This window comes from Thamnophis sirtalis, unplaced genomic scaffold (assembly GCF_051295495.1).
Source record: "Thamnophis sirtalis isolate CommonGarterSnake01/CBP01778 unplaced genomic scaffold, rThaSir2_p1.2 scaffold_1, whole genome shotgun sequence".
Taxonomy (NCBI): Eukaryota; Metazoa; Chordata; class Lepidosauria; order Squamata; family Natricidae; genus Thamnophis; species Thamnophis sirtalis.
In genome coordinates, this window is record NW_028261381.1 from 36,016,705 (window position 1) to 36,042,118 (window position 25,414).

General features: G+C 40.3%; 1 protein-coding gene across 2 annotated transcripts in view; it reads right to left on the reverse strand.

Moving 5' to 3' along the window:
• The window catches only part of LYPD6 (LY6/PLAUR domain containing 6), a 76,681-nt gene that overhangs the window by 26,316 nt on the left and 24,951 nt on the right, over positions 1 to 25,414 (reverse strand). Inside the window, exon 1 of one of the 2 annotated variants that reach the window (XM_014066844.2) lies at positions 22,449 to 22,585. The exons of the other annotated variant lie outside the window; for it this stretch is intronic. The gene's annotated coding sequence lies outside the window, so the exon portion shown is untranslated. Of the gene's footprint in view, positions 1 to 22,448; positions 22,586 to 25,414 lie in introns of those variants that run through there. 2 annotated transcript variants of the gene reach the window in all.

Sequence of the window (25,414 nt, forward strand, 5' to 3'; positions counted from 1 at the left end):
ACCTTCTTTTCTGAAGAAGGTAAGGATCCAAACTCTAAATCATTGGTAGTCAACCTGGTCCCTACCGCCCACTAGTGGGCATTCCAGCTTTCATGGTGGACAGTAGGAGTTTGCTATAACTCTGCTTTATACATTTTATAAAGTAAAGTTACTTCCCTACTTTATAACTCACCATTACTGTGGAACCAGTGGGCGGTTAGAAAATTTTACTACTAATAGAGATACAAAAGTGGGTGATAGGTATAAAAAGGTTGACTACCCCTGCTCTAAATGGTTCAAGACAGAAGTCTTCCAAAAGACACGGCAGTTCACCACAGGACAGGCCCAAAACTCACACAGGATCATCTATAATGCTAAACCACAACTGAGCGTCACATGCAAAGGCACTCGGGCAAAAATAAAGTTTCAAGTAAGTCTCCAGCTCACCTTTTAAACCCTTGAAAAATTGTTGCAGTTTAGTGAGGGAAAAGGGTCTTCAAAAAAAATAATGAAAATGAGAATTGAATTTCCCCGTTATTTTCTATTTTATTTGATTTCATGTGGAGAACTCTACATTCATGTGATAAAAGAATTTCAGAAAAGTATTTTCAAAAGGTCTAAACCTATATGGATTGGAAAACAAATCCTTTGAACAATTCATTCAAGCAAACATTTTTTAAAATAAAAATTTCTTGTGTAACTTAAAGTTCAGGATTGTTTTTCCTTTCACTGTATAACTTTTCACACAGCCTTTCACAAAGCATCAGTCTTTAAAAAACGGATGAAAAGGGACAACTGGGACACAGTTTGGCACCACAAATCTGGTAGTATAAAGCTAGATTTTTTTTTCTTTATGACCTCTAAATCAATTATATTATTCACAAATAGCAAATTTAAAACCATAGTGGATACTTCTCAGTGGTGGGATTCAAATAATTTAAAAACCAGTTCTCTGCCATAATGACCAGCTGGGTAGGCATAGCTCGGTGGTCATGTGACAATGTGGCCATGGCCAACTCACGTCGATGGGCGCTTCTCCTTAGTTGTTACAATGTAATAAGGGTTAACAGGAGAGGCAGTTTCTGTAAGCAGGGCAATAAAGATGAGGCTAGAAACAACACCAGAATTTTTCCTTCCTGCCTTCCTTACAGGATTAGCCCTGTAAAGTTGGAAAAAAATAAAATAAGATTTCTTCCAACAACCGGTTCTCGAACTGCTTAGAAAGTTACGAACTGGTTCTCCCAAATAGGTGTGAACCGGCTGAATCCCATCACTGATACTTCTCCTCTTGTAAGGTTAATTTGCATTTTCTTCCAAATTCCCAATCATGTTTCCACTCAGCATTCAAATTTACCTCAAATATTTGCAGCTAAGCTGTTTAAAATATAATAGTTTCCAGAAATGCTACCATAAACACATCATAATTCATTATTTTTAACACCTGGGGATGATAAAAGCTCTGGAAATTGCTTGGACAAGTTGCACTGTGTATAATTTGTTCTGCTATATAGTCTCCACACAGGCTAAATTTCAATATTCAGCCATATTGTTGGGTTACATATACATTTTGTGTGAATCATGCCTGAACTATATTATGAAGTCATAATAATATAACCTAAACAAGGTAAAAATGTTCCCTTTATCTTATGATTCCTAATAAGCATCAGAGGTTCAAATGTAGCATATATTATGCAAACCCTAGGCAGTCTTAAGGTTACAGGTAGTCCTCAACTTACGATACATTTTTGTTGCTGAGCTGGGTGGTTGTTAAATAAATTTCAGCCTATTTTACCATCTTTTTTCCAAGGGGTTTCAAGCAAATCACTGCCGTTGTTAAGTGAATGATGTGGTCTTTAAGAGGATCCTGATTACCCCAATGACTTCAGGGTTGTGTTCCCCCATCTCTGCTACCAAGAATCAAGCAACTGGCAACTTCATTTTTAACACACAGTTTGCTGTACAAAATTGATTAGGTCATTACATCTCTAAAATGCTGTAATGTAAATTCTGCTCAAAATGAGTCCTGGCAATAAGTCTTGTTTTTGTCCCATCACTTCTCACAGCTTCCCCTTTCGTGTACACTTATTCTGTTTTATAACAGTATTAATGAGAAAAAATACACGACCAGTTTCACAACACAGAATCTTTTCCTGCTACTGTTATATTTGGAAGCATTTCATTTGATTTCCACCAAAGTAAGGACAAGCACAACAAATTCAGAGAAACAGGCAGGAACATACTGGGTGAAACTTCACAAAGGGCAAGACCCCACATCTGCACAAGCAACAACTTCTGTGCTACTCCTGAGAAATGTCCAATTACTAGGTAGAGGTGCAGAGGAGGATGTGAACGGTCAGGGCAGATAACTCATCAAACGTGAAAGCTTTGCCAGAGGTTTATAATGTAGTATAAAATAGAAATATTCCAAGAGCTATTTCAATTTAGCGTCAGTAACAGATAACCCATTAATTCAGCTGGAGAACTTATTCGATCTAGAAATGGTGGAGAATATTTGTAGCTCACTTGGTAGATGTTAGTGGTAGTTTGTTCTCCAAGCTTGTTGTTTAGTTTCTGAACATTTCATCATCAGGCTAGGTAACATCATCATGAGCAACTGACCATGTAAGACCTATAACAGCAGAAGAGAACTGAAACAAGAAGTTTCTATGATGATGTTACCTAGTCTGGTGATAAAATATTCAGAAACTAAACAAGCTCGGAAAACAAACCGCCGCCAACATATTTGGATCTGTTTTTATAATGCTTCTTTTTTTAAAGATGACCAAATGTAATAACTGCTCTATAAATAATTGTTCCCAGGACAGAATTCTTGATAGATGTAATTGGTCATACAGGAGTGAGATAAGGGTCAGGTCTACTGAAATTCCCATTTCTATATACTTATTTTAAAAAAGACTTTGCCCTTAGACATCCTTTCTCTGCCTTTCCCTCAGACCAGGAATGGATAACCAGTAGTCCTCCAGATACGGTTAGGCTTCTACTACCATCAAATCCACCTGCTATGACTAATGGCAGGATTGATGTGAAGTGCAATCCAATATTTGAAGACCATTAGTTCGCCATCCTTGTATTAAATTTAAAAAGCTGCCACCATTCTGACTGAATGCAGTTGTGGATTCAACAATATCTGAGTTAAAAATCAATATATTAACTCAGCATTTCTGAAACTGTAGGAATAGACTAATGGTGGAATTCAAAAACATTTACTACCGGTTCTGTGGGTGCAGCTTGGTGAGTGTGGCATGGCTTGGTGGGCGTGGCAGGGGAAGGTTACTGCAAAATCCCCATTCCCTCCCGATCAGCTGGGACTTGGGAGGCAGAGAATAGATGGGGGCAGGGCCAGTCAGAGGTGGTATTTACCAGTTCTCCTAACTACTCAAAATTTCTGCTAACGGTTCTCCAGAACTGGTCAGAACCTGCTGAATACCACTTCTGAAATAGACCTAGCTTTAGATGGACAATTCATGGAACTCGCTTGCTTTTCCCTAATAGTCTGCCACTGGATATAACCATTGATCTCAAGGTACACGGATGAAATAAAAGTGTTTAAATGGTTGATGTTTTCAATAAAGTATGAGTAAGAATTTACTTTCCTTTTCAATATCCCAGTTCCCAAGATCCCAAGTTTGTGTTTCTTCCACAGGTAATTTTTCTGAGCTTTTCTGTCCCCACACTGCCACTACTTCAACATGGCTTCCTCCATGATTTTCAATTGGGCCTCTGGGGAAAAGGTTTGAGATCCCTCCAGTTGACTGACAAATGATCTCATTAGTTATATTAAATAGTTCCCATTTCTTTTCTTTTTTTCCCCTTCCTTCTTAAACATTTATCTTTGCAATTTGTCAGTTTATCCTTCTTACTACAATTATGCTATCTCTTCAGCCGGTTGTTGTGACATTTTGTGAAAAGACAGTGTTTGTTCTCTGCTTCAAGTGTTCTGTCATCTCTGACTGGGTCCCCTCCTTTCATTTTTTACTTTCCCATTTTGCTTCTGAGCCTTGGGAAAAGGTCAGACACGTTCCATCCATTCTGAAGTCTGGACAAGCTTCATTATATTGTGCTATCACCAGTAAGACCCTGAACAGACCCAATGAAGGAGTTCACCATTCCACCTCAATTACAGCATGCAAGCATGGCCACAGTCAAACACAATTAGTGTACTAATTACTCTCTGAAAAATGACTCATCTGGCTTTGCTGCTAATTACAAGTGGCAAACAAGGTTCAGGGCTGCAAAAACCGCATTATTTTAAACAATGTTCTTCTTCACTTGCCTGGCCTTTTCCAGAAGTATCTGTATATCTCATGTTTTCTTTTTCTTTTACAATGAATCGCCAGTGTATATAAAATGTAATGCATTTTAAAATAAGATTAGGCACCAAAAAAAATCTATAGCAAAGCAACAAATAGTCAAAATAATGCAAGTTCTGAAGATTGCTTTAAAATATCTCCTTCCACAATCCCAGCTGGCCATTACAGTAGAACCTCTGGTCTACTCTATGGAACCTCTGGACCATAATTCATTCCATAACTTTGGTCGCACATCGATTTGGTTGTGACCCGAATCTAATTTTGGAAATTTGGCAGTTACAAAAAAGAAATGGCATGGAAGGAGAAATCAGCCGCGAAAACAAACCAAAAAATTGATTTTTTTTTGGTCAGAACCCAATTTGGTCATGGTCAGAAGCGCTCGTGACTAGAGGTTCTACTGTATTTGTCCCTAAAGTAAATCTCAGCTGGCGTTTCTAAAAAAAATGCTTTCAAAAAATATGGTGGCATCATCAAAACATCTCTATTCCAAATTTCATTTGCTAAACCAGGGGGCTCCTAAACTCTTTGCCATAATCCTCCCTTTACTAATGTACACACACCTCCCCTGAAGATCCAAATATCAAAATGAATATAAATAAACAATGAAAACAATACAGAAAAAAAATGTATTTTTAATAAAGACGTTAAAAAAGAGACATTTGCGACTCCTCCACCATGATACTCACTTTGAAAGTAGTATTTTAAGAAGAGTGTATTGTTTGGTGCAATATGTACAACAATGTACAACTAAAACATTACTCACACCTTCCCTGGACTCTGCAGCAAGGAGGGTAATAATACCTGACAGTTTAGGAGACTTTGCGCTAAAGAGATGAATGATTTTTTCCAATCAAGATTTTGTGGTGTTGTCTATATTAGCTCCTTATGTTGAAACAGCGACCAAATATATTAGAAGTAAAAAAGAAAGTTTGAAGTACAAGCTTTATTCTAAATACAGAGAGCACAAGTCTCTCTAAGCCATTTGCTATCTGTCTTCCAGGATAGCTTTTCATTAGATTCCAAAAATTCAGAAGCACAAGAAATAATAATAAGAGAGGCATATTCCATTTGAGCTCTTGACTGCATCAGGCATATGCCATGTGTTTGAATTAGTGACTATACTTGATAATAGCATTGCTTTCCTTTTCAAGGTTCAACAACCTGCTTTGTTCCCATTTATCTTTGCAATCTGACTCAAGTTCACCTCACATACCCAACACATTGGAATCTTGCAAGACCACCTAGATGTCACACAAAACCATCAAAATCTCCTGAAAACTATGAAGATTTTAAATTAATCTTCCAGATCTGGTGGCATCTTGAAGTGTTGCTAAACTTTGATCTACTTGGCAGCAAATAAGAAACCACACACATAGTTTCAACAACCTGCTGGTATTCTTATCATGTTATCAAATACTCATGATCTGAAATAGGTTTGGAATAAGAAAAAGTCTTTCCGTGTAATGCAAAAGTGCTTGGAACAGATGGATATTCAAACCAGGGAATTATTATTTTTTTACACTATGGAAGGGTTAGAATGATAGCAGCAAGATTACAATCAAGGGGCCATTATATGTGTTAAACCAGGCATGTAATCACAAGCAGCTTTCTCCAAACGTTTTAAGACTGTACTTCCTAGAATTCCACAAATCCTACTTGGCTTGAAATTCCGGGAAATGTAATCCCATCAAGTATGGAGAAGGCAGGACACAAGTATTTAAAAAGAAGCAGCTGCATTGAAAAACAGCCACCCTGTCACTTGAAAGTCATTCCCATATCCAAACTGTACTAAGACAAAATTCTGTGTGTGTGTGTGTGTGTGTGTGTGTGTGTGTGTGTGTGTGTGTGTGTGTTCCAGCATAACTCTGGAACGCCTTGAGCAATTTCAGCCAAACTTGGTACACAGATAACTTACTCTCTGGAAAAAAAATAATGTGGGGGTAAGACACCTCTAACACCCCGGGGGGGGGGGGTTGTTCTGTTAAGATACAGCCTGTTGTGCCTTAAAATGGCTTCTGTTGTACTTCTGTTAAATGGCTTCTCCTATACAGCGCAGTGGAATTGCCATGATAACGGCTTCACAGTACTCCACAAGGGGGCTCTCTCTGGTAAGGGAGAAAATCCAACATTAGAAATTACGTTTGGTCCGGACATTTCCCCCCTATAAATAAATACCTGGGCAATGCCGGGTTATCAGCTAGTTTTCTATTAAAAGTAGTAATTGAATTGAACTGTAGCCTCTTTGCCAACTATGCAAAATAACATTGTTCAGATTAATACTGAAATATTCTAAGTTGTATTTAGCACAAAAACATAATATGATACCTCCTGCATAGAGAGGATATATTGGAGATAAAACAATCCAGTAAAGCTTATCAGTCATTAAAGAATTTCAAAATACAAAGTTGGGGGTGCAGCAAAGTGCAAAGTACTTAAAACCACTCCTGCCCTTCACAGGTCAGAAAAAGCATAAACTAAAGATGTGTAAGATTTAAATATGAACATGTAGTTTTACAGATCAAAGTCCAGATCAACATCAAATAGCAATAGCAATAACAGTTAGACTTATATACCGCTTCAAAGGGCTTTTAGCCCTCTCTAAGCGGTTTACAGAGTCAGCATATCGCCCCCACAGTCTGGGTCCTCATTTCACCCACCTCGGAAGGATGGAAGGCTGAGTCAACCTTGAGCCGGAGAGATTAGAACCGCTGAACTGCAGATAACAGTCAGCTGAAGTGGCCTGCAGTACTGCACCCTAACCACTGAGCCACCTCTTCAAATATTTGGCTTTATTCTAATTTACTTTTAAAAAAAGGCATTTTACAAGACAAAATGGCAATTAAATATTGGTCTGTCTTCCAAACCTAGCCCTCCAGGTGCCCTATGATCTTATAATTTTAATAATTGGGTGATTCCCTTTTTTTAGAGTTGGAAAGGACCTTAGAGGTCTTCCAGTCCAATCCCTTGTTCAAGCAGGAGACAAGATACCATTTCAGAAAAATGGTTGCTCAATCTCTTTTTAAAGACCTCCAGTGATGAAGCACCACAGCTTCTGGAGGCAAGTCGTTCCACTGATTAATTGTTCTAACTGTCGGGAAATTTCTCCCTATTTCTAGGTTGGCTCTCTCCTTGATTAGCTTCCATCCATCGCTTCTTGTTCTGTCTTCAGGTGCTTTTCAGAAAACAAGAATGAAATGAATACTTTATATTTGTGAACCCAGCCTCAGGGAACTAAAGATGGAAAGCTATACCTACTAAAACCATGTCCTTATGCAGCCAGCAAGTAACACAATTTCACCTCCTCTTTCAAGCACAGCTTTTAGACATGTGGGAGAACAGGTTTATGCTGACATTCCTTCAAACTAGATCAAGTGACTGAAATATTAAACATGATCACTTTGACTGCAACACCAGTTAAATCTGAATCCACATTACTTGTCAAGAGAAGGTCTAATCCCTTCAGGGCCTGCATAAGCAGTTTGATACAGGGTTTTACTCAAAAATCTATCAAATGAAACCACAATAAGCATGCAAATGTGGCTTGAAATATATATTTTTGTAATATCCTTCATAAATATATGCTGCCTTTGCTCAACAGCACTTTTAAAGGATGTTTTGCTAGATGAAAAACTGAGCATCTCCAACAGTTATTTAAATCCCACCTAGCAGAAAAGTGTTCAGCATTCTGAGCTAAGTAAGGGGAAAGCAGCAAAACTGAGGAGAGAAATTGTGTGTCCAACACCCCTTCTTTACTTGACATTTATCTTTCTCCTGGCATTACCACAGTTTGGCTGAGATGAGAGACAAGAGAACCATCATTCCATCAAAACATCTTTGTGCTAGCCACTTTCTGCCTCTCCAAATCAGGCTGGTGATAGCCATACTGCCATCAGATTACTATGTACTTAGAAATAAAAGCATTGGTGATCCTAACTGATCTAGATGACTACAGGCAAATCTCACTCTGATCATCATTACATCTCTAATAAAGCTTCCTGTGGTTTATTAACATAGGGTTTCCTAGGTCTAGCTGGAGATGTATCAGTGCAACAATTCCACTCAAAAAGAGCTGAGGACAAAATGAAACCCATGAGAGATCTAAGCCTACAATTTATTAACTTCCACCAAGATTATTTTTGCAGTCAACCATACCAAGAAACTGGGCTCCAGGCTCAAATTTCAACTATAAGCTGTTTCTTGTACATGCTGTAGGACAAATCCATTGAAATGGAACATACACAGTGCAGCCAATGTGTTTAGGAGGCGTTTTGAATCGTTCCTCCTGCAGCACACAACTGCCAATCACTCTATGTTAGCAACTTCTTCATATCCCCAAACTGCACCATCTGTGCTGAAATGCTCACTACTAACTGCTTCTGCAGAAGGCTGATCAGCAAATGGTGAGAGAATCTTTATACATACCAGTGACCCGTTGAGCATGTGTGGGTGATAGTAATTTAACTGGTGCAAGTACAAGCATGCTACACCAGAACGGAAAGTTGTGTGACTACATGCCATTTCCGTAGCAAAATCAGTTGGAAGAGGCTGCTAGAGACTTCAGCACAGACTTCTATTCACCACATTGGAGTATTTCAGCTGGTGCAGAATGCAACCCCACGAGTGCTGTAGTGGCAATCAGCTCAGGCACATCTAGGCAGCACACATTAAGAGTGACAAGCGCAGAGAGACAAAGGCTCTGATGACTTTAGAGTTTTCTTTACTGTACTGAGGGGTAGTTTTGCCTTATGTTCATCAATGTTATTTTCTAAAAACATTTGGTAATGAAAAGCATGCTATTAAGACGTGCAAATTCTTTAAATTAAAAATGCAACACTTAAAAAAAGAAGATAAATCATATTGTTACAGTGTCTGCTCTACAGATGTTTAGCAACAGTTTGAAATTGCAATGGACATCCCCTGAGCTGCTTATAACCCAGTTTCAAAGTTTGAATGGCTGCCCCCACCCCAGTCACCTAATCACATTATGGGCATTTGACAACATTCTTTCATTTATGATTGTATGCTGCATCCTATGGTCATGTGACTATAATTTATGGCATACTTTTTTTACTGGAAATTGGTATTTATCCCCAATTTCCAAGCAAAAAAAATGCCCATTGGGTATAATGGTTTATTTAACAACTGAGATGTTCATTTAATAACCATGATGTTTGCTTAAAGATTGCCGCATAAAAGCTTGTAAAAACCAGGCCCAGTCATCGCATGTTGACCACCACACAACTATAATTCTGAGTTCTATTAGATCAGCGGTCTGCAACCTTAAACACTCGAAGAGCCATTTGGACCCATTTCCCACAGAAAAGAAAATACAGGGAGCACAAAACCTAGGTGGGCGTGGCCAACTCGATATAACTCACTCCCACCAGTCACATGACACACACCCCAAGTCAGGCCTACCTAGGTCTTGTGGCTCCTGGTGTTTTCTTTTCTGTGGGAAACGTGGTTGGGTCACCCGACAGGGAGCCACAACAGAGGGACGAAAGAGCTGCATGTCGCTCTGGAGCCACAGGTTGCTGACACCCATATTAGATCATAAGTAGAGGATTGCACTATATGTTTTTTAGACTAATGGTTATTCACATATGCTTTCCTGTCACATTTATCAGATATTTGTATATTTTTAAAGACTTAATTGCAATCAGCAAAAGAAATTGTGTTCTAGAAATCTATCTATGCGCCTTGATCTAAAACTTGACATTTCTTCAAATATATATACATGTTCCGTCATAAACAGAAAATAGCCTATGCTTTAACATAAATTAAATGAGTAATCTTTGTCTTCTATCCATTAGAATGATCATGTATGAGGAGATTCATTTTTCTCTAGAATGTTGTTATACTCTGTAGTATTAATCTGAAACATCTAAGCAATCTGACATTTTTTTTAAGATTGGGCCAAAAAACAAGCAAGTTATGGTTATGCCAGAAGCACTCTGTTTTTCCTTTGTACACTACTCTTAAACAAATACTTTACTGCAATCTGGATATCGGTAATTTCTCTTTTTCAGAAATGAATTCTTGTATTTTTAAATTTTAAAATGAGCAAAGGGGTGTTATGTTGTATCTTATTTTTTTTAAAAATAAAGTTACATTTTATTTATCTTTGATGAAATTTGTCTAGTTCCCGAAGAGGAAAGGGAAGAGTGAATCATCTACTCATTTCAATGTTATAGAATCAGGAGGCACGCTATTGAAATTATTTAACTTTTTGCAATTTTTTTGCCTTTTAATAACAAGTAAGAATATACAGGGTGTTACTACACTCTTTTTCACACACACTGGAGTCAGGTAAAGCCTCTCTCAGAAGACATGGTAAGAATGGGAACTACAGGCTGCTACCTTAAAGCAAGAGGCAAGGCCAGTATGTGAAAATCCAGAGGACTTCTGGAAAAGGAGGATTGAGCCTCCCACCTTACAACCTCATCCTTGGACTACAACTGCCTTAACATTAGGTGTTATTATGTCCAAGAAGACATTGTGGTCAAAAAAATGTCACCATGTAACATTTAAAATATTGGCTCCTTGACAAATATTACTTGTATAGATAGCAAAAGTGGAAAGTTGTGCTATGCAATCCATGATCGTTCATAGTTCAGCTTCCAATTAAAAAGAGTACTTTCGAAAGACAGTTTCTGAAATTAGAAAACAAAAGCTGTGGGAAAATAGGAGGCAGGAGTATTAAGCATGTTCATCGCCTTCAGTTAACAAAAATATATAAAAGATGAAAAGAACAATAAAAAGCAGCTTTACTTGGAACAGCTTACATCCTTTTGACAATATCTCTTAACACCATCAAACAATAACATCTGCCTATCCCAGGTTTCTGGGAAGGACTCAACAGGTGGATAAAAATGCCAAATCCAGTATAAACTTCTGGCTGTGTGTTGAACAGTAACAATCATGATAATGCAACCATACTTAACTTAATTGCCGTTTCAAGGCTAAATGATTATATCTATCTATCTATCTATCTATCTATCTATCTATCTATCTATCTATCTATCTATCTATCTATCTATCATCTATCATCTATCTACTGTATCTATCTATCTAAGCTTGGTTGTTTTTTTGCAGACATTTCATTATCCAAACTAAATAATATCATCAGAATTTGTCATAAATTATACAGCCTAAATTTTACTACTGTACTTTATATAAAACATAAAATATTGTCTCCAACTCAACATTTTCCAGAATAACCAACAATACAATAATTCCAAACAAAGTGGTGAAATTTTAATTATAAGCCAATGGGGATCCTCTTCATAGTCACACATAAGAAAGAGGCTGATGGGTTCCCTCTGCCAGCATAATCCACATAAATATAAACTGATTTGCCAAGAAACCTCCATGGTATAATTACTGCTGTTCGGCACACTGCTTACAAGCACCCTGAAAGAAATAAAACTTTTTGAGCATCACAAAATAAATGCTTGAAGCTGATCCAATTGAAAATAATTAGAATCCGATCAGGTTGAAACTTCAAGCAGAAATTCAACCAAGTGTACAATATATTTCAACATAGAAACTTGGAAACAATCAGAACAGAGCATTCTGACCTTCTCATAAACAAATATTAATATAGTAAAATTCAACATGCATAGGAAATATTTTAGAACTTTGAGACATTGCTATTGAAAACATCATTTTACCAATATTTTTCTTTTTAAGTGTTAAAATTAGCAGCAAAACACTATTTCTTTTTTTTTAAAAAAACTCATATTCTTTAAAGAATTACTCACTTTATAAATGTAGAACATTTATAATTAGGGTTTTCATCTTTGAGAAAGCCAAGAAAAGGATTCCATATACTATATTACAAAGTCAAATTTATCATAATCTATTATGCCCCAGAAAAATGAGAAGAAAGGGATCCTTGGTGCCCTCTGAGCTTGCTTGTTTTCTTGCAGACAACTTAAAGAATGATTAGCACTGATGACGTTACTTAGTTTGGGTAATAAAACGTCTTGCAAGAGTCAATTCTGAGCTACAAGTATTCTCCTTTATTAAAATGGGAAGTAATTGGTCCTACCGAATAGGTGAGACTCTCTCTACAAAAAGTAGAGAACTATTAGCCCTATGTCTACCATGAAAAGTCTCTCCTTCTCACTATTCCCTTTGTCATTGCTTAACACCCCTCCCCAAAATTTTCATGTACTTTCTTCTTTTTAAATAGCGTCATTTTATTCACCTCTGGAGAGATTTGTCTATTTTAAACGCTTTATGATCAAAGCTAGATTTGGGGTAAAATGGCAGTTTATTGTCAAAAGGAAAGCATTTTTTCCTCCCACCCTCACAGAAACATAGAAACCTCTTATTCAATACAGGATATGAAATTAAAAATATCCCCATCAACTGGCTGTCCAGCCTCCATAAACCAACAAGATATGGCCAGATAATGTGATTTTGTAGGCTGTCATGAAGACTGAGATGAAGGCTTGTACCCTATTAACTTTTCAACATCAAAAGGATGCCCAAATGATAGAACAGAGGAATTGAGCTTACGTGACCTGCACTCTGGTGCACAAAAGCCTAATTTCTCCCTTCTGTTTTTTTCATACATAAAGGTAAAGGTTCTATGTGTTAGTCGTTCCCGACTCTAGGGGGTAGTGCTCATCTACGTTTCAAAGCCGAAGAGCCAGAGCTGTCCGAAGACGTCTCCATGGTCATGTGGCCGCCATGACTAAACACCAAAGGCACACAGAACGCTGTTACCTTCCCACCAAAGGTGGTTCTTATTTTTCTACTTGCATTTTTTACATGCTTTCAAACTGCTAGGTTGACAGAAGCTGGGACAAGTAATGGGAACTCACTCCATTATGCAGCTCTAGGGAGTCGAACTGCTGAACTGCTGACCTTTCTGACCGATAAGCTCAGAGTCTTAGCTGCTGAGCCACCGTGTCCCCTTTTTTCATATATATGTTCCCTCAAAGGGCATTGCCTCCCTCTATGACAACAGCGCAGCCTCTTTTCATGACCCAGTAATAAAATCAAGATGATCCGCATCCTGTCTGCAACAAATCTAGCTTGCACCATTCAGATGAGGAAAAGGTATTTGTTGAGTATAGTTGTGGTCAACATGAAGCCAGTTGAAATACAGTTGATGATATTCCAAAAGTACAACAGCTGGACTCAACACAGAGGCCTAAATAAACCAGGCTGCAACTGAGCATCTTTCTATAGGTATCTGAATGGCTGGCAAAAAAAAAAGTCATTGTGGCCTGAACTAGATGAAAGGGAAGGCCAACTACGGGACGCTCTTTACATGATAAAGAAACCCCAAAGAACAGAATCTAAGCACAAACATTAACATATCCAGCCTTCCACCTACAAAAATCATTAAAGTTTATAGTAGAATATTGACATTTTATGCCAGCTAAAACAGAATGCAATAGAATGTTATGGAGTTTACAGAGTCCTGCGTATTAATGTTAAGTTTTTACAGCACGCATGGGAACCTAAGACTCTTGCTGAACTGCCAGCAGCCTTAGCCAGAATGAAAAATAACACTTTTTTTTTGCTATTACACCAATATGCACACAATTTTTATTCAGGAGCTGCAGGTGGGTCATAGATTTCCCACTTCTGGTTTAAAGTGTAACAATGACAATGTTGTTGTAGTCCTAGTAATCTGAAGAGACTGATGAAGGAAGAAACTGAAGAAATCCAGCTTCACATTGAGAGGGAGGGAGGGGGGAGGGAGGGAGGGAGGGAAGGAAGGGAGGGAGGGAGGGAGGGAGGGAGAGAGGAAGGAAGGAAGGAAGGAAGGAAGGAAGGAAGGAAGGAAGGAAGGAAGGAAGGAAGGAAGGCAGGCTTCACAGTGCAAGGAATAGGCTAGCCATCTCTTCTCTACCATTCTTCAAATTCATAATCTCCATTTTTACTATTCTGAAATGCACCATGACCTGATATCTGTTCCACAAGGCAATATATCAAGCCAGAACAGAGTTGATGGCAGAAATATGCCTGAATACAGCAAGAGGAAGCTTGTGTCTCAAACCATTTAACTGCAAGAACTTTCTCCAGGCAAAAGAATTCTAATCCTATTATGAGGCATGATGGAGCAGAGCTAAATCAGAAGACTCCTCACACTTCTATTTAAAGGCCAGGATAAAATTGCAGAATGTACAACGGTATGTTAACTCAATAAAATCAATGGAAGAAAATGTCCTTGTTTATTGGCATTTTTCTTCTCCATCCTACTTCATTGAGAAGGGTCCTTATTTGGTAAGAAGGTGCACCTCGAAGGGAAATGAAGAAACTATGAACTTCCTTTAAATTAATTTATCTTCAGATTCAATTATTTTTATTATCTATTACCAGTGTAATCAAATGAAAACAAACCAAAAACCTGAGATGGTTCTTCACTATCCAGAAGAGCAAGTATTCATGAAGCCACCATACGATTGAAAGGATTTTTACCCTCATTTCTTCTAGACCTGCCCTCACCTCTAGTTGCTTTTCTTACAGGCAAGAGAAAAAGACATCCAGCGAGCCTCAACCACTGTGAAGGTCTACACTTAATTGGACTTTATTCTTTTCCAACTCAAGTCATTAATCCATAAATTTGAGCCAAGAGATAATTTACAGTTCCATCCTTCACAAGAGTGAATCTTCAATGAGACAAGGAGCCAACGGGAGCCAAGTGCAAAGCAAGGCAATGCAGCCAAGTCTTTAACTAAGAAGAGAAAGAGAGGAGGAGGAGGAGGAGGAGGGGGAAGAGGAGGAGGAGGAGGAGGAGGAGGAGGAGGGCAAGAGAGACATTTTTGTCCCGAAACTAATTTTGATTATCGTTGACAATCTAGTTTCTTCTTCCATCTCTTCCTCCTAATCCCTGTTATGTGGCAATAATAAATATTCACCTGCTCCTCAGGGATTTTGTGATTATTAATTAACATTCATATAGGCTGCTTGAAGACAAACAGTGCCAAGAAGTACTGTAATTAAGCATGTGCATTTTTTTGGCTCAAATCCTAAGGTCTCAGCAAATATATGGTAAATCATCCCCTGGAGGCAACTACACTCCCTAGGTTAAGAAGAGCAACATTATCCGCTGGGTAGTTTCATGGAAAGTGAAACACCAAGAACATCTGTTTAGAAATGAATGTTCTCCTGCTCATCCAAAGAACCCTAGGATTGAAAAATTTACAGACTGAAAGAAATCCTGTCAAGTTTACTTTTTATTTTTGGGGGAAATGAACCTAATTCACAGGTGGCATCCAAGGTAGCCAGAATAACTTCCAGTTATAATCTATGAAACACATGTTAGTAGAATTCTTTATTGGCCAAGTGTGATTCCACACACTGGGAATTTGTCTCTGGTGCATAAGCTTTCAGTGTGTATATACAAACAACAAAAGTGATAAGTCATAGATCATAAATCATAAAATACAATCATAATCATAAGATGCAAACAATAAATGATAAATCATAAGATACCAAGAGGGGAAGGTAATAGGAAAGATGAGAAGGTGAGAAAGATGAGAAGATTAGATGGGAAAGATGAGAAGGATAATAGCAGTACAGCCTACTACATGGGTAAATATCTTTAGGCATAAGACAATGCTGTGGGAGTTAGATGTTTAAGCAGGGTGATGCCACGGGATGAAAAACTATCTTTGTGTCTAGTTGTTTGGGCATGCAATGCCCTATAGAAGTAGCCTGAGGAGAGAAGCTAAAACAGTTTATGTCCAGGATGTGAAGGGTCTATAGACATTTTCTCAGCCCTCTTTCTGGTTTGTGCAAATGTATAGGTCCTCAGTCAAAGGCAGGTTGGTTGCAATTGTTTTTTCTAGATCCCTAACTACCCACTGAACAGCCCTGATGAGGCCACATATATGCACACAAACATTCAAAGAGGCATAGGATAATCCTTACAGCAGTAATAAGAAATAGAAACTGTTACTGAAATTCAAGCACCTCTCAAAAGTAGCAATACTGGTGGGAAGCTGAAATTCAACAGAATCTAGAATGACTGGTGTATCCCACTTCCACTGTATATTTCTTTTCCTGTAAAATTAGAGCAGCAAGCAGAACACTTGGGGTGTTAGAACAGGTCTGGCTCAAGAGGCTGACGCTTCAATGGAATGTCAGATTAATGGCCAATAAAAGAAAAAAAAATTATGGGCCAGTTGATCCAGTTTCCCTTACTTGTGAAAATATCAGCAATGCTCTAGCTTCTTCAGATGCAGCTACAGGTTCCCCACATTTATAAAAATACTGCTAGGGAAGAAAAGAGCTACTGGTTTATTTATGGAAGCTCAACTACACTTTTCTATCGGCAAGTACACAAAGATGGAACAACAGTAGCATTTAAAAAGGACAAACACTCAACAACACAGAAAGGGCCTAAACCCAGAACATTTACACAGCAATAACAATACAGGCATATTTTGCAACTTCACCTAGAATTGAAATTTATACTGGCTTAAAATCAGTTAAAAGTCCCTCAGAATAGAAGAGTTTTAACTTGGAATCAAATAAGTTATAACTAGGGTGGACTGCTGGGGGTTCACACAGGTTTGGGTGATTCTCTAGCTAGGATTCTGCCCAGTTCAGTGAACCCCCAAATACCACACCTGGTTGGTCACGCCCACCCTGTCCCACCCCACCCCTCCCACCCCACCCAAGAGTCTCCATGCCAGGTAAGTGCAGGGCTTAGACAGATGCTCGGGGAGAGTGGGAAAATGGGCCTACCAGAGATTCCGGAAGTGCAGACATGGTCCTGTTTCCGGCTGCCAAAGCCTGGGGAAGCATTTTTCGCCCTCCTGAAGGCTCAAGGAAAGCCTCCAGAGTCTGGGGAGGGTGAAAAACAGGCCTATCAGAAGTTCCTGTGGTCCGGAAATGGCCCTGTTTCCTGCCTCCAGAGGGCCTGCGGAGCCAAGGGGAAGCAGTTTTTGACCTTCCGGAGGCTCGCCAAAAGCCTCCGGAGCCTGGGGAAGGTGAAAAACAGGACGACTAAAAGTTCCAGAAGTCCAGAAACAGGCCTGTTTCCGGCCTCCGGAGAGCCTCTGGAGCCTGGGGAAAGTAGTTTTCACCCTCCCAGAAGCTTGAGGAAGTTCTCCAGAACTTGGGAAGGGTGAAAAATCCACCCCCCATGGTGCAGGAGGCTGACTAGGCCATGTCCACCATAACCCAGAAACAGGGCAGTGAACCCATTGCTGCAATTTTTGAAGCCCATCCCTGGTTATAACAATATCACAAAACATCTTTCTTAAATGTTTCTTCTTTAGAAAATGTATCTACAATGGAGCCTACGATCATTATTTATTTGTTGCATTACCTCACCTACCTCACACAGAAGGATGCACACAGACTTTTTGTCCATTCAGCAACCCAATGTGGTAGATGAAATGAAAAGAAAGAGATTACCTCCCTCTGCCACCCTGGTTGAGCACATGCACTGTGGACATCCATTCTGCCCAAGCTCCTGTCAAGACAAAGTAGAAATAAATTCTGCCCAAAATACCCCAAGTTCCTCTAAATTTCTGTTCACCTTTAAATGTGCTCCCAGAAAGCTTAAGCTCCCAGTCTGAGCACTTGTAATATTTGTGGCTGAGAAGGCCTTTTTTATCTGAAATGTCTCCAAATCATAAAAACAACAATCTAAGCACCACGCTGGCTCTTGCTAAATCAATACTAGTAGTCCAAATGAGGACTGAAACATGCTTTAAGTGTTAATAACCCCTCTGTGTAGCATCTGGGATTCAAAGGCAAGATACTTTGCAGGGCACAGACATGCAAATTTAGCACTTGTCTGCAATGCCTTAAAGTATCTACACCTTTTCTATAATTCAGACTCTCTTTTATATGCCAACAAGCTCTAAAAACCCACCTTATATCATTTATTTGAAGATCAAGAGACAGCAATTTTTATAGACAACTTTATGAAAATCGCTGGCTCTTGATCTTTAAATAAGTGATATAAAATGGGTTTCTAGAATTTGTTGGTATAAAGTCAAGTCTTCGTTGGAAATTTTAAGGATATGAACTGGGATATATTGTACGTTCACTGCCCACAAGCCTATGGGGAAAAGGGCGCTGGTACTTATCTGATACGCCTCTTCTCATAGTGGGGGGAGGAGTATCCAGAGTGGGGTTGACCTTGTCCTCTCATGATTGAATGAGTCAAATAAGCTCTTTGGGCAATGCCCCCTGGCCAGCAGGACTTCCCCATTATTTGACGAAGAGCTCCATCCGACTCGTTGCACTATTCACTCCAGACTCTTAATTCAGTTCTTAGCTTTATCGTCTTCGACATCAATATTTATATAACTTCATAAAACAATGAACATAACACTTAGTCATACAAACATAGTCAGGGAGGGACTGGATACTCCTCCCCCCACTATGAGAAGAGGCGTATCAGGTAAGTACCAATGCCCTTTCTCCATAGTGAGGGGGGAGGAGTATCCAGAGTGGAACATACCAAAGCCTGCACGTCCCTAGGGAGGGAGACACCTGAGGCCCCATGTCCCCCCTCATGCCAGTGGAGGCGTGGGGCCCGCCCTGTGAACCACCTGCAATGCCCTGCGGCCAAAGAGGCTTCTGCCGAGGCAAAAGAGTCCAGTGTATAGTTCCTAGCAAGGGAGAGGGGAAGGCCCACGTGGCTGCCCTGCAGATTTCGGCCAGGGATGTCTGCGTGGCCCAGGCCGTGGATGTGGCTGCGCTCAACATGGAGTGGGCTGTGATATGATTGGTGTCTGTAAGCCTTGCGATTGGTATGCAGTGGCAATGCAGGTTCGCAACCACCTGCCTATTGTGGTGGAAGTCATCTCGTTACCCAGGACCTGGTTGGAAGGAGACAAACAAAGCTTCGGATTTCCTGTTTGGCCTGGTTCTCCTGCGGTAATCCACAGAGCCCTCCTTACGCCCAGAGTGTGCCACTTCTCCGACGGGTGAGAAGGGTCTGGACAGAAGTTGGGCAAATCAGTTCCTGGGCTCGATGGAAGCAGGGGTCCACCCTGGGGATGAAGGATGAATCCAGTCATAACCACACCCTGTCTTGGTGGAAGACGCAGAGGTCCTCCCTGATGGACAGGGCTTGCAGTTCGTATATCCGCCTGGCAGCGGAGATGGCCACCAGAAAGGCCACCATAAGAACCAGGCACTTAAGGGAAAATGTTCGTAAAGGCTCAAATGGAGCGCCTGTTGGAGCGACCCCTACCCTGTGTAAGTCCCAGGCAGTGTATCTGAACACCGTGTGTGGTTTGGGGTTGGAAGCCCCCCTTGAGGAATTGCCTGACCATAGGATGGTGAGTCAAGCTCTGGCTCCTGCCACGCGGGAGAACTGATGAGATGGCTGAAACCTGTCTCCTAATCGTGTTAGGAGCTAACCCTCTGTCCTGGCCTGCCTGGAGGAAGCCCAGAATATGAGGCACTGAGGCCTGGATAGGGTTGTATCCCAGGAAGTTACACCATGAGGCAAAGGCCCGCCACATGGAGCCATAGATACGCTCTGTGGAGGGTGCGCGGGCAGTCTGGATAGTCTGCATCACTCTGGGGGGGAAGAAGGTAAAATAATAATAATAATAATAATAATAATAATAATAACAACAACAACAACAACAACAACAACAAAATAAAATACAAAAGGGGGCATCTTCCCGCATGTTAAAGACAAGAAGTTTAAGGAAACAGTTGGTTCCTTGCTGGGAGAGAGTGGCCAGAGGGTGACAAGCAGCAGGGGTAAGGCAGAACTATTTAACTCATGTATGGCATCTGTCTTTACCCAAAGGGGTAAAACAGTCCAACCTATCAAGAACAGCACCCCAAAAATCAGATTAGGAACCCCAGATGAGATAGGGAAGAAATGGTAAGTGAGCACCTGTCTACCTTAGCCAAAGTCCAATTCCCAGGACTGGATGGGTTACATCCCAGGGATCTGAAGGAACTGGCAGACAAGATCTCCAAACAAGTGAACTATATCTATCAGAGATCCTGGAGTACCGGAGAACTCCTAAAGGGTTGCTTATGTGGTTCCGCTCTTCAGAAAGGGAGAAAAACAGATCAAGGGCCCAAAGCCAACCTGGGTTTGTCAAAGTGGATCATGCCAGACTAGTCACATTGCCTTCTTAGATACAGTGACAACCCTAGTGGACTATAGGAATGCCATTGATATAATTAACTTGGACTTCAGCAAGTCCTGATAAGGTAGACCATAACCTACTACTAGATAAAGTAGAAGAATGTGGGTTAGACATTGTCACACCAGATGGCTTTGTAACTGGTTGACCAACCGCACACACCTGTACTTCTTGATGGAACTGCCTCTTCATGGAGGGAAGAATGCAGTGGAGTACCCCAAGGCTCTGTGTTGGGCCCAGTACTCTTCAACATCTTCATCAGTGATTTGAATGAGGGTGTCAGGTGTGTAAGCTAACAGTTGGGTTAGCAATATATATGCCATGATAGTAGTACTGTTTCTTTAAGTACTGCTGTTATCTCAAGCGGTCATAAGAAGGAGCCAGAATGACTGTTAGCTCTCTGTTTGATAAATGCTGATCGGTGGGGGGGACTCATCAGATTTGCAGATGACCCCAAGCTGGCAGGAATAGCGAACACACCAGAATACAGACTAAAGATACAGAAGGAGCCTGATACGCATGAACATTGGGCACTGTCTAAGAAAATGAGATTCAATGAAGTAAGGTTCTATCTTTAGGCAACGAAAATGAAGTGCACAGATACAGAATACCTTGCTCCACAGTAGTAACTGTGAAGGGGATCTTGGAGTCCTAGTGGACAACTCTTTAATATGAGCCTGCAGTGTGCAACAGCTGCCAGAAAGCCCAACACAGTTTTTGGCTGCATAAACAGAGGAATAGAATCAAGCTCCCTGTGAAGTGTTCATCCCACTTTATAAGGCCTTGGTAAGGCCACACTTGGAATTCTGCATTCAGTTTGGTCACCATGATGTAAAAAGGATGTGGAGACTCTAGGGAGAGTGCAGAGAAGAGCAACAGAGGGGTTCAGGGGACTGGAGGCTAAAGCCTATGAAGAACGGTTGCAGGAATTGGGTAGGTCTAGTTTACTGAAAGGAAGGACTAGGGGAGATGTGAGTTAATCCCTAGGTTTAATGAGAGGTTAGATTCCAGTGCAATTGTTCAAAGGATAATGATGACCACTCTTTCAGTGAACAAGAAGAATGCCACAAATGGAGGATAACACAGGTGATAGTAAAAATAAGAAACAATGCAGTGTGTTAATGTGATTTCCAGTTTACACAAGGAATGATGTAGGTGGAAAATGCATTTTTGGTTGGGATATCTGCTATCTCAAACTCAACAGTCTGTGAAATAGAGAATGCAGTTAAACTGTGATGAAGAACTTTGTAATTTTTGACTTTGCCTCTGCAGGGGTCCTTCTTCTCAGGATGATTTATTATGTCACTCACATCAGATTGTGATCTCTTTGATACCTCATTCACTGGTAAGTAAAGAAAGCTTGGATCCATGATCTCAAACCTTACTTATAGACCCACTGGTGACTGGCCAAGTTCAACCAATGAATATAATTCCTAATACTGATTTATTATATGTACAGGTAGTCCTTGACTTCCAACCACAATTGAGCCCAACATTTCTATTGTTGAGACATTTGTTAAGTGAGTTTTGCTCCATTATACAACCTTGTTTGCCACAGTTGTTAAGTGAATTGTTGCAGTTGACAAGTTAGTAATCCACTTGTTAAGTGAATCTGCCTTCCCCATTGACTGCTTGTCAGAAGGTCGCAAAAGGTAATCACAGCAATGGTCATAAATCTGAACCAGTTGCCAAGCATCTGAATTTTGATCATGAGGATGCTTCAGCAGTCGTAACTGTGAAAATCTTATGACAGCACTTTTTTCAGTGCCATTGTAATTTTGAATGGTCACTAAACCAACTGTTGTAAGTCAAGGACTACCTGTATATGGAGCCAGATTTCCTGACAGAGACATCATTTGCAGCAAGATATTAATAAGACTACATTGCCCTGGGAGCTAACAATACAGTGCAAGACAACAACACAAAGCAATATTGAGGTTTAACGTAGGAAACTGAAAGACAAAGCCATGCATTAACACTGGCCACTTCATAAATCTCCTTTTAGCACTATCACTGAAGACCAGGGTCCCACCTGCTTCCTATCCCTTGTTGTCTTTTCTGGGAAAGAGGAGACATGTTCTGTCTGCGAGGAAATAACTAACACACTGACAATCCAATTTATGGTTCTTCACAAGTTGTGATCGTTGGAATCTGTCTGTTGGTTTGCTGAAGACACGTTTCAAGTCCTGAAATACACAAATGTTAGTTAGAGATAATGCTACAATTTCCTCCTTACATATTTGTGCCCATTCTAAGCATGTGTTATTATCTGAAAGGGTTACAGGTTGCAATGGTTCTCAAAACCTATTCGCATTGTACTCCAGGGGAGAAAAATTAAAATAAGGGGGAGGGAACCCGGGGGGGGGGGAAGGAGAAGATTTCAGAAGATTTTGTTTAATTTTTTCAGGAGAAATTGGGAGAGCAAGCAAAATGTTAACATAAATTTCCTCCATGGAAAGCAGTTTATTTTAGAATAAGAAAAATGTTTATAAAGTCAAGTGTTTAGTCACTAAGCATATATGTTATGATTTGGGGAGGTGGAGAAAGAAATCTGCAGCAGGACAATAGTAACCAAAGTTGTAATTAAAAAACGTGAATATGCTTATACACTTTTGTACTTAGACTGTACAAAACTACTTCTCAAATCAGTTGACTTTCACGGATTAAAAAATGTAATGTCAATTTTAGTGATTGGATTTTTTTTCTCTCTTTCCAGATGGCAAAAATGAAGGTTCATGTGTCTCAGTAGTACAAAGCAGTGGTATTGAAACATATTCCTACTTTCCGCTTGACTTGCACATAATTTTTGTGGGTCCACTCTGAAGTATTGTTTGTCAAACCTGCCAACTTTAAAATGTGTAGACCAGTGGTAGGATTCCATTTTTTTTTTACTCCCGGTTCTGTGGGCTTGGCTTGGTGGGCGTGGCTTGGTGGGCATGGTAGAGGAAGGATACTGTAAAGCCTCCATTCCCTCCCCACTCCAGGGGAAGGTTACTGTAAAATCCCCATTTCTTCCCGATCATCTGAGACTCAGGAGGCAGAGAATAGATGGGGGCAGGGCCAGTCAGAGGTGGTATTTACTGGTTCTCCGAACTACTCAAAATTTCCGCTACCGGTTCTCCAGAACTGGTCAGACCCTGCTGAATACCACCTCTGGTGTAGACTTTAAGTTCCAGAATTCCCTATGCCTGGCTAGAGTATTTTGGGAGTTGAAACCACACATCTTAAAGTTGACAAGCTTGGATAACAATGATCTAAAGCACGATTGGCTGGATGAATCTTTGTTAAATATCATATTTCTGAGTAAACACACACAACATTTTTAAACAAAAGAGGAGACTTTTGTGCAAGTGGTCCTAAAACATTTGAACGATTTGCTCTCTGACTACTGGAAATTATTCCAAACGGAATGCTTGTAATGCTTTCATACATGATGCATTTTATTTTAGGGTTAGGTTAGACGTTAGTAAAGTTTCATAAGGGAATTTAAAACTTCATCATATTTGTTCAATATACCTTCCCCTTCATCCCCAATCCCAGTTAGAATGAAATGGCATCAAAATATCTGGAAATCTTATCATTTGTTTTGAAGGAAAAGGTTTTGCTTCAAAAAACAGGGGGGGAGGAGAGGCAGTACAGGAAGAAAATGCATCCTGATACCCACCTCATAAAAAAACCCCTACCTAAAGTTCTTTAATAATAATAAATATTCTCTCTTCTTCCACTCAAAACAACTCATTTAGATTCCTCCTAGTTTTGGTTTCCATAAAGCCTGGAGCAGAGAGCAATCTTCCCAATTATATGAGATCATACAAATGTTGTGCCAGTTTCAACCACGCAAACTCATGTTATACAGTGCTTCCTATTCCCTAGTTAAAGGACCTGCCTTGAAGTCAGTACAAGTATCAAATGTGCAGAAGAAGCTGTGAAGCGTATTAGAAATCCCACTCTACGCCTTTGAGTGATAATTGTCTTGCTGCTACAGAATCATCTCTGTTCTTCAAAAGGATGATGAGAAAGGGAGGGGGGAGGAAGGAACACCACAAACCTCTCAAAACTAATCCTCCGGTGTACTCCCTTAAACAAATAATGTCCAACAGGATATTGTTAGGAAAAATGAAAATAAAGGCAAAAAATTAAGAACAGGCATCAGACACACATAAATTATATAATCTAACCTGAAAGATTGCCAGTGTGATATTAAACTGGATCTGATGCTCTCATTAAGTATAATTCTTTTTTTTCCAGATACAATTTTTCATGGGAATAGTAAAATAAAAGGTTGTTTAGTTAATGAACTGATCTGAAATTGTTCTGAAACTGCACTAAAGGTAGTCCTCGACTTACAACCACAATTGTTTGTTTGTTTGTTTGTTTGTTTATTCAACTTGTATGCCGCCCTATTCCCGAGGGACTCAGGGAGGCTAACAAACCAAAGGGAAGGGGAATACAAACAGAATACAAGACAAGCAAGTTAAAACAAAACAACAGTCATAACAGTTTAAGTGGAGCCAGGAACTCATCAGCCCCAGGCCTGCCGGAACAGTCAGGTCTTAGTGGCTTTGTGGAAAGCCAGAAGGGTGGTGAGGGTCCGGATCTCCACGGGGAGATCGTTCCAGAGGGCCAGAGCAGCCACAGAGAAGGAAACGTAGAATGATCGGCAGGGGCACAGACGGGGGTCCCAAAGGAGCCGGAGATAAGATCGAAAGTCTCAGTTCACTCCCGATGAGGATCCGGAGGACAAAGGCAGGGGGAGGGATGACTGGAAGGCTAGCAAGCCGTGGGTGGCAGCAGATATAAGAACGAGAGTCACAAAGCCGGTCATGGTCAACGGCTAGCCGGGATGACAATGATCAGAGCACGGTCTCCCCCGCAGACAGGAGAAGCCAAAGGACTGCCTCCACACCGGACAAAAAGACTGCAACCACGATGGAGGAGGGGGGGACCCCTCTCAAAGCTGAGCCGCGACGCTCTCAAGCGGCAACAGCAAGCCAGCAG